General features: G+C 40.6%; 1 long non-coding RNA gene across 1 annotated transcript; it reads right to left on the bottom strand.

The window, feature by feature from the left end:
* Positions 1-358: 358 nt before the first annotated feature.
* On the bottom strand, positions 359-12661 carry LOC122461005. The gene is made up of 3 exons (XR_006282686.1): positions 12649-12661; positions 4175-4179; positions 359-511 (listed from the first exon to the last, which is right to left on the bottom strand). It is a non-coding gene; the product is annotated as an uncharacterized LOC122461005 (long non-coding RNA).
* Between the last annotated feature and the right edge of the window lie 2305 nt (positions 12662-14966).

The raw sequence follows: 14966 nt of genomic DNA, 5'->3' as shown, positions 1-14966 counted from the left end.
GAGTAAAATGCAGAGCTGTAAAGGGAATTAGTGGAATCCCAAAGAAACTGAGAATTGGAACATGGACTATGTTTCCCACATTAGCTTCAGAAGTCAAGAACTAATGTGTCTCCTGAAATTCAGAGCATGAGTTTGGAAACATGCTGAATGTATGTTTGAAGAAAGGCCTACTGTTGCCATTTCACAACTGGAAGTTGATCATCCCTAAGCAAAAAGGCTGCACATTCAAGGTAAAAGGACATACATATATTTCAGTCTAGGATGTTTAGAACAACTGAGTATTCTTGACCTCAGCTATTTATCAGAATGTACCGGGGTGTGTAGCATTCTTTATGAGGACACTTGCAGTACAAGCATAATTCAGCAAGTGCTGAGCGCTCTGGTCTTAATTCAGAAAAGCAATGTGATTATTTACATGGTTAAAATTATTTGCTTGCTTAAGTGCTTTGCTGGATTGGGGCCACAGTGCTCAGCAGTGGAAAAACAAAAAAAAACAAAAAATTTAGCAACACTTAGATTACAGACAGTACAGGTACTTAATTTATTTACAATATTTATATAGGTATTTTGTTTTGGAAGTAAATTTATTTCCAAACCAAGATGTAGATGCAAGAAGTAAAAGATTACAGGGTAGATTGAAGTTTCAGTACTAAACTTCTTTATCTTGGAAAACTTGGGTTAGAGATTCATGGATTGATTTTCTTAAGATCCTGAGGGCAGTCTGAAGTCCAGCCCTCATTCATTGTAAGTCAATAGAAACCAGGCATCTTACTCTGCTGACTTTGAAACTCTCCCCTTGAATTCATTACAACAGCCGGAGCTATTTATTGCATCCAGTATTCAAAATAACCCATAATCTCTGAACACACACACTCTGGTCAATGACCCACTTGTTGCACTTTAACTGCTGTTACTTATAGAGAAAACAGTATTGATTACCTTTACATAAAATAGATAATGTTCCAGGATCTTTCAAGAATCATGTCATGTCAACCCTTGGAGCAGATAATGGATCTTTTTAAAGGGTTTAAAAAAAAACAACAACCCACAACTTTAAAACATACTTTCCTGAAATGCATGCCTTTATACTTTTGCATCAAAGCCCAAAAGAGTGGTGAAATGATACAGTTTCTAGAATCTGTTTTTTCATCATATCTTTTTTTCTGTCTCAAAATAATGGTTTGCAGCTTTGTCCACTAGATAGAGTTTAAATATCATTATTTTGTTTCTGACCAAAATGAAATAAAAACTGCTGTTTTTGTCAGATATGTGGAAGCAAATTTCAGTGTCATTTACCAAGTATTCCATGAGGAAGCAACTATGGACATTTGAGAGAGCATAGTGTAACCAAACTCATTAAATCTTTCTAGCAACATAATGGATTTAATTGGGTGGCTCAAATCATTTGTGATATAAAGTTTTAGGTAAATAGTATTTGGAAAGCTTGGAATCTCTCATCTATCTGTATCTACAATTGGCCCAGGGTTGACTACTGGACTTTTTTAGGACAGTATGACTTTGGATTATTCTAGAGAACATCACAGAGGCTGATTCCTAAATTCCTAAGCCACAAGACCAATAGTCAGCGACTCTCCTTCCTGAAGTACATGAGAGAACAGGGAGCAGGGTGCTGCTCATACAAGAGCTCTATCTAATTGTGGGGGGAGAGGCTACTCTATACTCTACTCTGTTCATGTGTTTGCAGCATGAAAGCCTACTGAGTAGAGGAGTTGTAGGTCCTGTGACATAGTGAGCAGAGCTCCAAGAATTCAGGAAGATATGCTTGTTTGTGGAACTATCCTGGACAGTCCAGGAAGCCAGGCACTTCATCGCATATCTGAAACAGCTTCAAAATGTGCTTTATGTTAAAAATACTAAAAATTACACTTCAAATTTGTCATCCTCACAAAGAGAATTTACAGCCCTATTCATCCCGATGAGCACTTAGTCCCACTGATTTCAACAGGACTGCACATCTCAGTTCCGGACACTGTAAGAATCCCAGTACTGGATCCTAAAAAGTGCCATATGAACAACGAGAACTCTTCAATCTCTCTGGTCACTCAATAACAGACCTAAAAGTGGCAATTCTTCAACAAAAAAAACTTCAAAAACAGACTCTAACGTGAAGCTGCAGAACTGGAATTAATTTGCAAACTGGATTCCATCAGATTAGGCCTGAATAGAGGCTGGGTGCGGTTGGGTCATTACAAAACCTAAACTTAATTTCCCCAATACTAATTTCTCCCTACTGTTACTCACACCTTCTTGCCAACTGTCTGTAATGGGCCACTCTCTTACCACTTCAAAAAGTTATTTTTCCTTTCTTGGTATCCTGCTGTTAATTGACTTATCTGGTTAGACTGACCTCACACTTGGTAGAGCAACCCCCATCTTTTTATGCATTTATACCTGGTCCTGTATTTTCACTCCATGCATTTGATGAAGTTGGTTCTAGCCCACAAAAGCTTATGCCCAAATAAATGTGTTAGTCTCCAAGGTGCCACAAGGACTCCTCGTTATTTTTGCTGATACAGACTAACACGGCTACCATACTAAAATATATGTAAACAAGTTCTTCTGGTTACCCAAGTGGAGCAGAGACAGTGAGACTTTTCCCACATAACACTGCCAGTTAAATCAATTTTAGAGGGGCTCTGTCTATAAGCAAAAGGGTATTTTAGTCTCCTTGCCTAGTTAGTCATTGGTGACATTGCTGGGAATGCCAGCAGAAGCGATAAGGTAGCTTCTGTGATATGGACAGAACTACTCCCTTAGTTGTGCAGCTAAAACGTCATGTGTTGCTATGAAAATGTATAGGATACAGTCTGAAGAGTTTACAGAGAAACATGAGGGAAGAGATTATAAATAATTAAATATGCCAAGAAATGTAATCCTGCTCTGCCCTTACTTTTACAGTGGTTGCCACAAACAACCAGATACATGAATTTACATAAATTATCCCAATAGCACTAGTTCTTATCAAAATAAACCATTGACTACTATTCCTCTTAGAAAAGCAATGATAGGACATTAGAAGTAGTGTCGTCTTTTTTCATCGACAATTTGTGTCACTAAAATAGCCTTTTAATCTCCTAATCCCATTCAGAACAATTCAGTTCCCACAAGAAATAATGCTTAGATGCTACATATTACCCATTAAAGAACTCCTTTATGAAAACGACTTAACATTTGTTTTCCTTCCTGCATTTACATTGCATGCCCTTTTTGCTAATCCGGGATTTAATGTCAAGAGCTGTCAGTTTATATTTGCCAGTGCTCTGTGCAAAGGCACAGATTCTTTTTTATACTGACTAGTGTCTGTTACTTAATAGCATCTCAACACTACTTGGCAAATATTCAAACAATGAAAGCACATGGTCCTAATTTTTAGTTAAATTGCTGGATTAGTTTCTGAACAGAAATTAAAGACTAAAATGCATCAGGTTTTACCAATACTGCAGAAATAAGACATATGATAACTAATCACTAGATTCTACTATAGTGGAGAAAATAATCAGTTCATTATTTGGTAACCCAAAAACTGGCACCAAAAGAAAATGTTAGGTGTTGCTATTTACTAACGGCCAATCAATGGGCCCACTTAAAAGATGTTAAAATCTGTCCCTTAGTCAACAGCAAACCCCAATTTGTTTGACCTCTCAGTACCTTTTGCGGGGGGGGGGGGTGTGGTTAGGGTTAACAACTAATGAGCTGGCCAAGTTTCAGATTTTGGCACAGTAAGTATTACTCGACATAAAAAAGTTTGGTACTATGCATGGATATTTTCTTACTGCTCTGAATCAGTGCTAGGAACTAGGGAGTTCAATACTATGCAACAGTCTTATGACTAGGGCCCCACCAAATTCAGTCCATTTTGGTCAATTTTACGGTCATAGGATTTTTAAAATAGTAAATTTCATGATTTCAGATATTTAAATCTGAAATTTCAGAGTGCTGTAACTGTAGGGGTCCTGACTGAAAAGGAGGTGGTGGGTCGCAAGTTTATTGTAGGGGGGTTGTGGTATTGCCACCCTTACTTCTTCATGGCCTGCACAGCTGGGCCCTTGGCCAGCAGCCGCTACTTTCTATCTGCCCAGCTCTGAAGACAGTAGCACAGAAGTAAGGATGGCATTACTGTGACCCCCACCCCACCCTACAATAACCTTGCAACCCCCCCTTCCAGTTCCCTTTTGGGTCATGACCCCAGTTTGAGAAACACTGGTCTCCCCTGTGAAATCTGTATAGCATATAGTAAAAGTATACAAAATTCCAGATTTCACAGGGGAGACCAGATTTCACAGTCCATGAGGCATTTTACACAGCCATAAATTTGGTAGGGCCCTAATATGACTATTACTGGGGGAAATCATGGAACAGGACAGGACTGTTTATAAAGTCCACTTCCTGCTGCTAATTGATGGAGGAAGGGAAGGCAGGCTGGATACCCAGTGACTCAGCAGCACTCCTGCAACCACAGAATTGAGGAGAATACTTGGAAAGAAAATGAGCAGGGCAGACAGGCACAGAGTATAAAAACAGGGCATGAGAACACTATCAGCAAGTGGCTATTAGGAGAGCCACCCACCTGTGCAGTGCCACAGATTGCCTTAATGTTTTGGAAGTGAGAGATGCTAGCAAATTCTCATGTTGGTGTGGAGAAAGGACTTCCAATTTTGCACTTTATTGAAAGGAAAAGGGAGGAAGCAAGCTGGATAGAGAAAGGAATTATAAAACTGTCAATTACTTGACAAGCAACTCTTTGGGCAGAGAATGAATTCAGCAGTAACTATGAATACTGCCAAAAGATATAAAAAATCTTGTCAAAGGAGAATAGGCCCAGTACAAGTACTTATTAATGAATGGTTGGAAGAATTCAGAAAGTTCACCCGGCTTCAGGGATATACAGTTCTATCTTAGATGATGTCATGCAGTACCTCTTGACCTAAAACATATATGGAAAAAGACCTGGAACTCAGCTGCTCTGATAAGATTTAAAAAGGAATAAGTTACAGGACTTCTAGGGATAATGCTTCCGGCTACCAATCTGTTGCTTCTCCACCAAATACACATGTGGAGACACTACACTGGGGCATCTTATACCTGCTTCTGACAGTGAGAAGACAGTCTGAACTCCAGATGAGGACATGCTGCCTCCCAACACCATAGCAATGTCCAGTAACCATCTTCCTACAGCTGCCCAGACAGCAGTACTGAAATTAGTATTGAAATATCTGTTAGTTAGGAATCCTAATTAATTAAGATGAAAGACATCAGGGCATTCCTATTAAGGCGGTATTCATCTATACGTAGTATCAAGAAAAAAAATTAAAAAAAAAAATTTCAGTGAAATATGGGAATCATTTCTAAATTATATTGAGAATAAAGAGTAAATACAGAAATATCAGATCATCAAATGCTTGAAGCAGATGGAGAGACATCATCTAGTCATAAAACAAAAGCCCTTTCCTGGCTATTACAGTTAAAAGAAAGTAGTATACCAGATCCACCTTTCTGCTTTGGCTGCTTTACACAATTTCAGCAGCAAAGCAGCCATCAACCTGGTTTAACTAGCTACGTATGGTTGTTTTGTGTTACTGGAGCAACACAAAGTAGCTAGAGTATAGGAGTGAATCTGGCCAGGTTGTGATGTTACAAGTTATTTGTTAAAGTGTTTAATTTAGCTTAAAAAGGCAATCTCCATGTTACTTGGCACACTGGTACTTCTGAGATAAAAAGCACCCTCTTAACGTACATTTAAGAGCCTTTATCCTTCTGCTGCTACATATAGAAATCAAAAACATACTTTGACTACAGAAAAGCGTCACCAGTACTTTGAACGCTAATTAGCGGCACACAGAGTCCCAGGATTGGTCCTGCTATCAGCTTTACATATTGGGAATAGAGTAGGGAGGCAAGTTAAAAGCTTTCCAAACTGAATGCTAATGCTAAGAACTGGCAAAGACCAATAACTAGCATTGAAAGGAGAAAGCCTCTGTGTGATCCATTTCTGCAACAGGAGGCCACATAAAAGGGGAAAACTAAAGATGCCCAATTGTCATCCTCCCCCACACATGTATGTTATGTATAAAGAGTACATATTGAGGAGTATTCCAAAGAATCTTTTTGGTAAATGTTTTCCAAGCCCTTAGACTGGACTTGTGCACAATGGCATGATAATGGACAGGAATGTTTTACATTTGGAAAGGTAAAATTAGCAAAAGAAATAGGGTCAGGGGAATAGTTTCAGAACCTTACAGACTTTGAGTTTGGTTCTGCAAATGGGCAAGGTCAGGTGGACACATATTTCCATAACTGGTTTGTCTGTCCCTAGTATAACGCAAGAATTCTTTGTTATTGTTATGTACTAAAAAACAAAATATTTTTACATTTTTAAATGCACCAAACTCCAGCCAAATTTCTATAAATAAAATGTCATTTTTCCATTGGCTAAAGCTTGATCTACTGTATACAGGTTTGGTATACGGTACTATAACACTACTTCAGTATTCACTGTAAAGTTCCAATAGGCCTCAAAATATTTGTAAACATGTTAAATGCAATTAGATTGCTATGTAAAACTTTGATAGAAAATTCTTCCAGTGTAAATTACTAAATGAACAGTAATTAAGTAGTTCAAATATTCACACAATCAGCTTCCTAATTCACCATAATTGCTCAAAACATTATCACTGAATGTAGCATTTACTGAAACAAGTACAGGAAACCTATTCCTGCTGTATCTGATCTATGCAAAAAATTACAGAAAAAATTACATTAAAACACAAGTGATCTCTTCAGCATAGAGAATGTATATGCTCAAATAAGTTTTCAAAAGTGCACCCATTTTAAGTACAGATTGCTGTGCAGATTATGATGGATATTTCAAGTTGTTTCTGCAAAATCCTACCTCAGCAGCTCATCATGGCGCAGTGGTGATCCTGGCCATCTGACAGCTATGGTACCGGGGTGTATGCCCTGGTAGGTCTAACCATGCTACAAAAGGTGTCAAACTATCCAATCCAGGGAGGGGGATTGTTCTCTCTGAGGAAAGAGCACTTTTCCTTCTCCTTAGGGATTGAAGGCTAGCTAAGCTTGAGGAGGTACGCATGCCTGCCTGCCTAGCCAGCGTGATGGCTTGAAGTTAACGGCTAAAACAACACAACTGAATGCATCTTAGTTCCCTGCACATCATTGAACTGTTCTACGGTGGCAGAGCGGAAATTGAGCAACAAGAGGTTGCTAAAAATATGTCAGGTGTTAGGCCAGCATGGAAAAGGACAAGCCTTGCTGTGTGTACTTACAATTGTAGGTCACTGGCGTGGGAGGAAACATTAACCATCTGATGGAGGAGAAGAAAAAGGATATGATTGGATATCCTCAGTGTCTGCGAAACCCAACGAAAGAAGGAGTTGGAAGTCAACTGGAAGGATGGAAGCGCTGTCAGGCTCGGAAAGAGAGATGGCGCTAGAAATGTTGGAGGAGTCTGATTTATCGTCAGTAAGGATTGGTCTTCAAAAGTCATATCATGCCAGTTATCATCATCACGTATTGGTTTTCTGCATCTTCAGATGGAGTCAAAAGCTACCCTCACGGGCATCCAGGCCTATGCTCCCACAAGTGCAAATGAGGACGAAGAAGTGGAAGAATTCTACCAAGAGCTCAAAAGAGACCTTGCACAAAAGTACACTTACACTGTCACAATGGGAGATTTCAATGCCAAGGTTGGGAGAGGGAAAACTGGCAAAAAGTTCATAGGGAGATACAGCAGCAGCGAAAGGAATGAAAAAGGAGAAAGGCTGGTAGCGATAGCAGAAATGAAAGAACAGTACATGTCAAACACCTGGTACAAAAAGAAGACCACAAGAAGGTGGATGTGGATAGCGCCAAACACGAAGAGCAAGAATGAAATTGACTAGATTTTAGTCAATAAAAGGCGCATCATTCAAGACATCTCTGTAGTGCAGCCTTTCAAAGCCAGCAGTGACCATTGCCTGCTTAGAGCGAAGTTGATTTTCAGCAAAGCAGTGGAAAAGAAGGCATTATAGTGGCAAACAGGAAACAGCGGCTGAAGACATTCAATGAAGCAAAGCTGAAGAAAGCGATTTCTGGGTTTGACTGAAGCCAGATGGAAAAGTGCAATGAGGACTATAGTATCTTTGCTGACAAGCTGAGACATTGCATAAAAGCAGCTGAAATTGAAAAGCTGAAGGCGGCGAAGGGAAGAATCTCAAACGAAACGAAAAGCTTGTTGGAGAAGTGGAGTAACATGAAAAGGAGCTCAGATAACAACCTTGAGTACTCTATTCTGTGCAATCTTATATGGTGAAAACTGAAGGATGACTTTGAGAACTTCCAGAAAGAAAAGCTCTTCAAAACAGCTGAATCACAAATGCATCCGATGAAGTGAGCTGTAGCTCACGAAAGCTTATGCTCTAATAAATTTGTTAGTCTCTAAGGTGCCACAAGTACTCCTTTTCTTTTTGCGAATACAGACTAACACGGCTGCTACTCTGAAACAAGAACCTCAGGACATGTAAGTGGGAATTGACGCAGTATAGATTCAGCATTGAAGAACAAGGATGGAGAGATAGTACTCAACAGAGCAGGGTTGGAGGAGGTCTGCGAGGACTTCTATACAGAACTGTTCAAATCTAGAATCAACGTTCCTCTCCCAACGCTCCAAGAGTCAGAAGAACGCATCTCCCCAATAATTGTCAGTGAAGTCAGAAGCGCACTACACCAGATGAAGAAGGGAAAAGCTCTAGGCAAAGATGGAATAACGTCAGAAATAATTTCTGCAGGAGGCGAAAAACTTTGGAAGGCTCTTGCTTTAAGATTTAGTCGATATCTTGAAGAAGGAAAAATACCATCAAGCTGGAAGGAGTTGAATAACATCTTGCTGCACAAGAAGGGCATAGAGAAAATCTTAAGAACTACTGCCCTATATGCCTGCTCTCTCACATCTACAAGCTCTTTACAAAGGTGATAACGAACTGACTCTCGCAGAGTCTGGATGAACAAGAGCTGAGAGATGAGGCAAGGTTCTGAAGAAATTTCAGCATTATTGACCATATATTTACCCTTCGCCAGCTCCTAGAAAGAGCAAGGGAATACAAACTCCCCCTGTGCATTGCTTTCGTTGACTATGAAAAGACCTTCAATAGCGTCAAGTTTAACACAATATTAAAGGCGCTCGCAGAGCAGGGCATAAACACGCAGTACATCAGTTTGTTGAAAGAAACGAATGCTGAATGTACAACAGACATTACTCTCCTCGAAACTCCCCTCCGCATCCCAATCAAGAAAGGCGTAAAGCAAGGAGATACGATTTCACCGAAACTATTCACCGCCTGCCTCAAAATGGTGAACAAGATCAATTGAAGGAGTGGTGCAACATAAAGGGAAAATGATTATCCTATCTCAGATTCGCGGACGACATCATACTAATTGCTGAAAGCACCAACCAACTGCAGAGCATACTACAAAGACTCAACAAGAAAAGCAGTCTGGTTGGCTTGAAAATGAATCACTGCAAAACGAAATACATGTGATAAGATGCCTACAAAAAGCCTGAATAATGGTAACAGGAGAAGAAATCGAAGAAATGGAACAGTACATATATTTGGGCCAAGAAGTTAATATTTGCCAAGACCTGAATGGAGAATTCTCGCAAAGGATTCAGGCAGGATGGTGTGAGTTTAATTCCATCAAGGAAGTTCTCAAAGGACAAAATTGACAAGACCACACATACAAATATCTTCAATTCAACAGTGCTGCCAGCCATGCTGTATGACAGTGAAATGTGGGCACTGACGAAGAGAGAAGAACAGTGGCTGTCGTTAGCTGAAAGGGCAATGGGACGAGCTATATTGGGAATTTCCCTTCTGGATCACATCCCAGATGAAATGATCAGAGAACACAGTGGTGTGAAAGATATCATCATGGAAATCAGACATAGGATGTGATGGGCGGGCCACACAGCACGGCTCACTGACAATAGGTGGACCACAATCATTGCTGAGTGGTACCTTCCAGAATAGAAAAGACCACCTAGTCAGCCTCCAAGAAGACGACATTGTTAAATGTTTCGGCCAAACGTGGAGAAGAAAGGCAATAGTGCAAGAAGAATGGTGGATGTGTTGTATTTGGCGCAGTCTTAATGACAGCTGATCCAGGTGATTTCAAGTTGATTACTCCAGAGACAAAATTTAATTGGCATCGAGAAGCAAACACAGATGGAGGACATAAGAATTACTAGCTGTGTTTGTTTCACAAACAGTGTTTACACTGGCATTCAGGGAAAGAGTTCACTAACTATACTAATTAGTCCAGCTAATTACACAAAACCAAGGTGAAAAAAAATCTCAGTACATTGCACAGAACATTGTAATTCTAATGCAAGACCCTACTGAACTTTACATAACTATATGACATTTTTGCTATAGAGATCAGTTGACTATGTTGAGCCAAAACAGGGGAAATGCGGTCCACATGGCTGTGCCAAGGATGTTAACAAAAATCAGATACCAGGGAAGTTAAAGAACAGAAAATCACTAACAGTAACAATTAAACATGCGCTGATTGATTAGCTCTGCTAATCATTCATGATAGTGAAAAGAAATCTCAACTGTGCATGAAATCCCAGATGGTCCTGTGGAGTTTGTCAGCAGGATTAGGAGCTTTGTACGGAACTCTAGACTCATCCAAAGTCTGAATGAGTTCAAGATGCAATGGCTATCTGAAACCTCTGTTTAGGCTTGAGATAGACCTTACGTATAGGCTGGTGGTATTTGCATAGGTTTAGCACTCCTTCTCTGACAGGTTTCAGAGTAGCAGCCGTGTTAGTCTGTATTTGCAAAAAGAAAAGGAGTACTTGTGGCACCTTAGAGACTAACAAATTTATTTGAGCATAAGCTTTTGTGAGCTACTGCTCACTTCATCGGATGCATCCTCTGACAGCCACTCTTAGTTCTCCTCCACCTCCATTTTTATTTGAAGGGCTGGGTCTGGCTCCTCCCACTGCACTACTTTTAGGTCCATAGTGTCTTCAGGGCACTTCAGTGTCTAGCAGCTGTGTTCAGTATATAGTGAGGACACGGCCTGCTTCTTTTAATCTATAGAAGATCAAACAAGGGCCAGTCATATGCTGGTGGAACCTCACACAGCCTTCTGGGGGGAGATGCAGCCTCCCAGCACACACTCGGAAAAGAAAGCTACTGACCTCAGGAGTAAGCCTCTGAGCTCCCTCATTACATCTGTTTTATCTAGTCTATACAGGTTTTTAAGCTGTGACCATTACTGAAATATCTGAGCACTCATGCAAGGCAATGGAAGGAGAGGGGTCCCCAACTTAGTTTAGGATGATGTGGGAGGTTTTCTTGTTAGGGTTAGTTTCTGTAGCACTCAAGGCTTCAAGTAAAGCTGTAGGAATTAACTCACTGTCTATCCCTGTTAAGGGACCCTGCAAGGGCTCACAAAACCCAAACCATTAAAAGATTTATCAAGCCCTAAGCGAGACTTACAAGATGCCATGTTGTAACTAGGATGCAGTTTCCCCAAAGAGGCAATACTGTTCCTTGAGAAACATGAAGGCCCTACCTGTATGACTCCTCCATCTGTGCCACAGACAGCATGTAACATTGAGTAAAGACAGGTGCTGCTAGGGGATATCTCAGCATTTGAAATTAGTTGTGCTCTTCTAATTAAAAGGTGAACTATGGTTCAGGTTTCAAGTTCTAATTAAAGGGTGAGGCCAAATAATACTTCTTAAATCCAGCTAAAATATATGTGGGCTAAATCTGAACAGGATGTTCTGATTGGATGCAAGTTATAGTTTTGTCAAATGAGTGCCAAAGGATCTACGGAAGAAGAAGAAGAAGAAGAAGAAGAAGAGTGGAAGCTCAGTTAGAGAAGTGTGTTTCCTCTTTCCCTATGGAGAAAGGTTAGTTTTAAAAGGACATGGTAGGTGTAGTAAGAAAGGCTGACACAAGTGAGACCAAAACAGATTATAGAAGGTCTATTGGCACGGTTAGGCTAGCAGTAAGGACTAGATCAGTCTGACACATCCTGCAAAAAAGAAAAATCAGAGAAAGCAGTGGTAAAATGGAGAGCTAGATTAGGCCACAGGCACACACACTTGAGGGACACAGAGTTAATTGACATTAGCAGGCTGACAGTAGAGGCCAAACCATTCTGCTGACTGACTGAGGAAAAGGCAGTAGAAGAAGTGGTTAAAAAAACAAAGGGAAAATGGCAGGATAGACCACGCCACACAACCCATATATGAGGGAGATGAGAGGTGAACAGACCACCTCAGGCTGCCCTGATGTATTGGTAGCATGTAGGGGAATCTGGACCACAAGAGAGAGTTTTTAAATAAATTGAGGTTTCAGTTTCAGCACCAGGGTGAATCGGAATTGCCCTCAGAAAAAAGAAAGCTGAAAAAACCACTGAGTGGCTAGGGGTTCAAGTTGCCAATCACAACAGTGACTGGCTTTTGCCCTTCCTAGAATAATTGGGACAAAAATACCTGTGGCTGTCTGAAGAGGCAGAGGGTCCTGCACTGTGGGTTATTTCTGTTCCTTTGACTTATCTTCTTGGAGACAGTACCGAACACCATATTTCACCTCAGTTGGGACAGAAAACACAAGCCAAGGACCTCTGGCTTTTTGCTTTCCGAGTGCCAGGTCCTGCTACTGAATTTCTGCCCCAACCACTTAAGTCTTGCTTGCCATGTTGTGTAGAGTGAGGAAGTTGGAGCAATATTACGCAGGTGCCCTTTTAATCTTAGCTGAGATGGTTACACTGCCATATTGTCTCCTCAAATACTGGTTTCCTGAAAACTCCTGTTCTCAAAAATCCCTTCCCTTTCAGGTAGCATTGAGGAGAGTGAGAGAAAAGAGTGACAAAGCTCCTGCCTGGAGATAGAAGAGAGGTCAAGAGGAACCTCCTCCTTCAAGCAGAGATGAGATACTGAGAAGTTAGAAACAGTTTCCTGAACAGTTCCACCTGCTGACACTACAACTGTGAAGATAGAGAGAAGAATTTAAAAGCAAAATTTAAAAAAAGAAGAGTCTCTATGTATGAAAGAAAAGGAGAAATAACTCAACTGAAATGAATGTCAGTGCACCAGGTGCCCGTAAGAAAAAAGTGTGCTTTGCAATGGCTATAACAATACTGGCAAAAGTTACTAATAACTCTGTTGTCAGTGGAGAAGTAGGCTAAACTATATGTAATGAAAATTGTTTCTTTGGCTTCTCTACCAAAAGGTCTGAACATTTGGAGCTGGGGGTGTGACTATCCACTCAAGGAGACATACTCTTGTCAAACTAACACACTAAAAATAGACTGTAGCCATGGCAGTGGACTAGCCATCTTGAGTACATGCGTAGGGACTCAGATGCGCACCTACTCATGGCAGCTAGTTCCTCCTGTCGCTTGCACTGCTGCCACTATATTCTATTGTTAGCATGCTAGCTGGATGAGAGCTAACACAGTTATGTCTCCTCATGCTAGGAATTACATACCCAACTCCAAGTGTAGACACAGAGTATTGAACCAGTGCTTCAGGGAAGCACCCTGGGGCTTTGTGCTGTCAGTGTACTGTATTTTAGTTTGAAGGTAAAACCAAATTTCCTTGACCACTTGTGACAAGCACATTTTGCAAGCATAAGGGTATTAGCCCCACTATTCACGCTAAAATCAATTAGGGTAAAAACATTCTGCCTCCCTGTAGTCCTCCGGAACTATTAAGTAGAGTTCATGTATGCTCTTAAACAGCAGCTGCACTCTCTCCTTGAGGTGGCTGCATTTCAGACATGAGTGGGGAAAATCTTGCATATATAGTTTGTACAGTGATTTGGGATGAAAGGCACTATATCAGCCATACTGAGTCAGACCAATAGACTTTCTAGCCCAGTATCCTGTCTTCCAACAGTGACCAGTGTCAGATGCATCAAAACACAACAGGGCAATTTTCAAGTGTTCCATCTCCTATCATCCACTCCCAGCTTCTGGCAGTCAGAGCTATAGGGACATCCAGAGCATAGAGTTGCATCCCTGGCCATCTTGGCTAATAGCCATTTCTGGACCGATCCTCCAGGAACTTATGTAACCCTTTTTTAACACAGTTATACTTTTGACCTGTGCAACATCCACTGGCAATGAAATCCACAATTTGACTGTGTATTCTGTGAAGTACTTCCTTTTGTTTGTTTTAAACCCTCTGTCTATTAATTTCATTGGGTGACCCCTGGTTTGTGTGTTATATGAAAAGGTAAACAACACTTTCTTACTCACATTTTTAATACCATTCATGATTTTATAGACCTCCATCATATCCTCCCTTAGTCATCTCTGATGCAAGCTGAATAGTCCCAGTCTTTTTAATCTCTCCTCGTATGGAAGCTGTTTCATACTCCTACTCATTCTTGTTGCCCTTCCCTGTAGCATTTTCAGTTCTAATATAGTTCAAATCAAGAATTGCTTCTCCCCCTGGGTGTTTCAGGATGAGCTGCTCCGAAAATGAATGGTGTCTGGAAGTTCTCTCTCTTCATTCTGTCCTGAGGTGACATGTACCCACTCAACATGAGGATAGTTGAAATCGCCCCTCGTTACTGGGTTCTCTGTTTTTGTAGCCTCTCTAATCTCCTTAAGAGTTCACAATCAATCACTGTCACCATCATGGTCATGTGGCCAGTAGTATATTCCTACTGCTATCTTATTCAAGCATGGCATTTCTATCAAGAGAGATTCTTTGGTACTGTTTATTCACTAAAGTTTTTTTATATTTGACTCCATACTTTTCTTCACATAGAATTCCATTCCCCCACCAGTGCCAACTACTCTGTCATTCATATATATTTTGTGCATTGGTCTTACATGTCCCATTGATTGTCACTGTTTCACCAAGTTTCTATGATGCTTATAATAGTAATATCCTCATGTAATACCAGGCGCTCAAG

The sequence above is a fragment of the Dermochelys coriacea genome, chromosome 7 (assembly GCF_009764565.3).
Source record: "Dermochelys coriacea isolate rDerCor1 chromosome 7, rDerCor1.pri.v4, whole genome shotgun sequence".
Taxonomy (NCBI): Eukaryota; Metazoa; Chordata; order Testudines; family Dermochelyidae; genus Dermochelys; species Dermochelys coriacea.
Note: the sequence above shows the minus strand (reverse complement) of the source record. Positions and strands in the feature narration are given on the sequence as shown.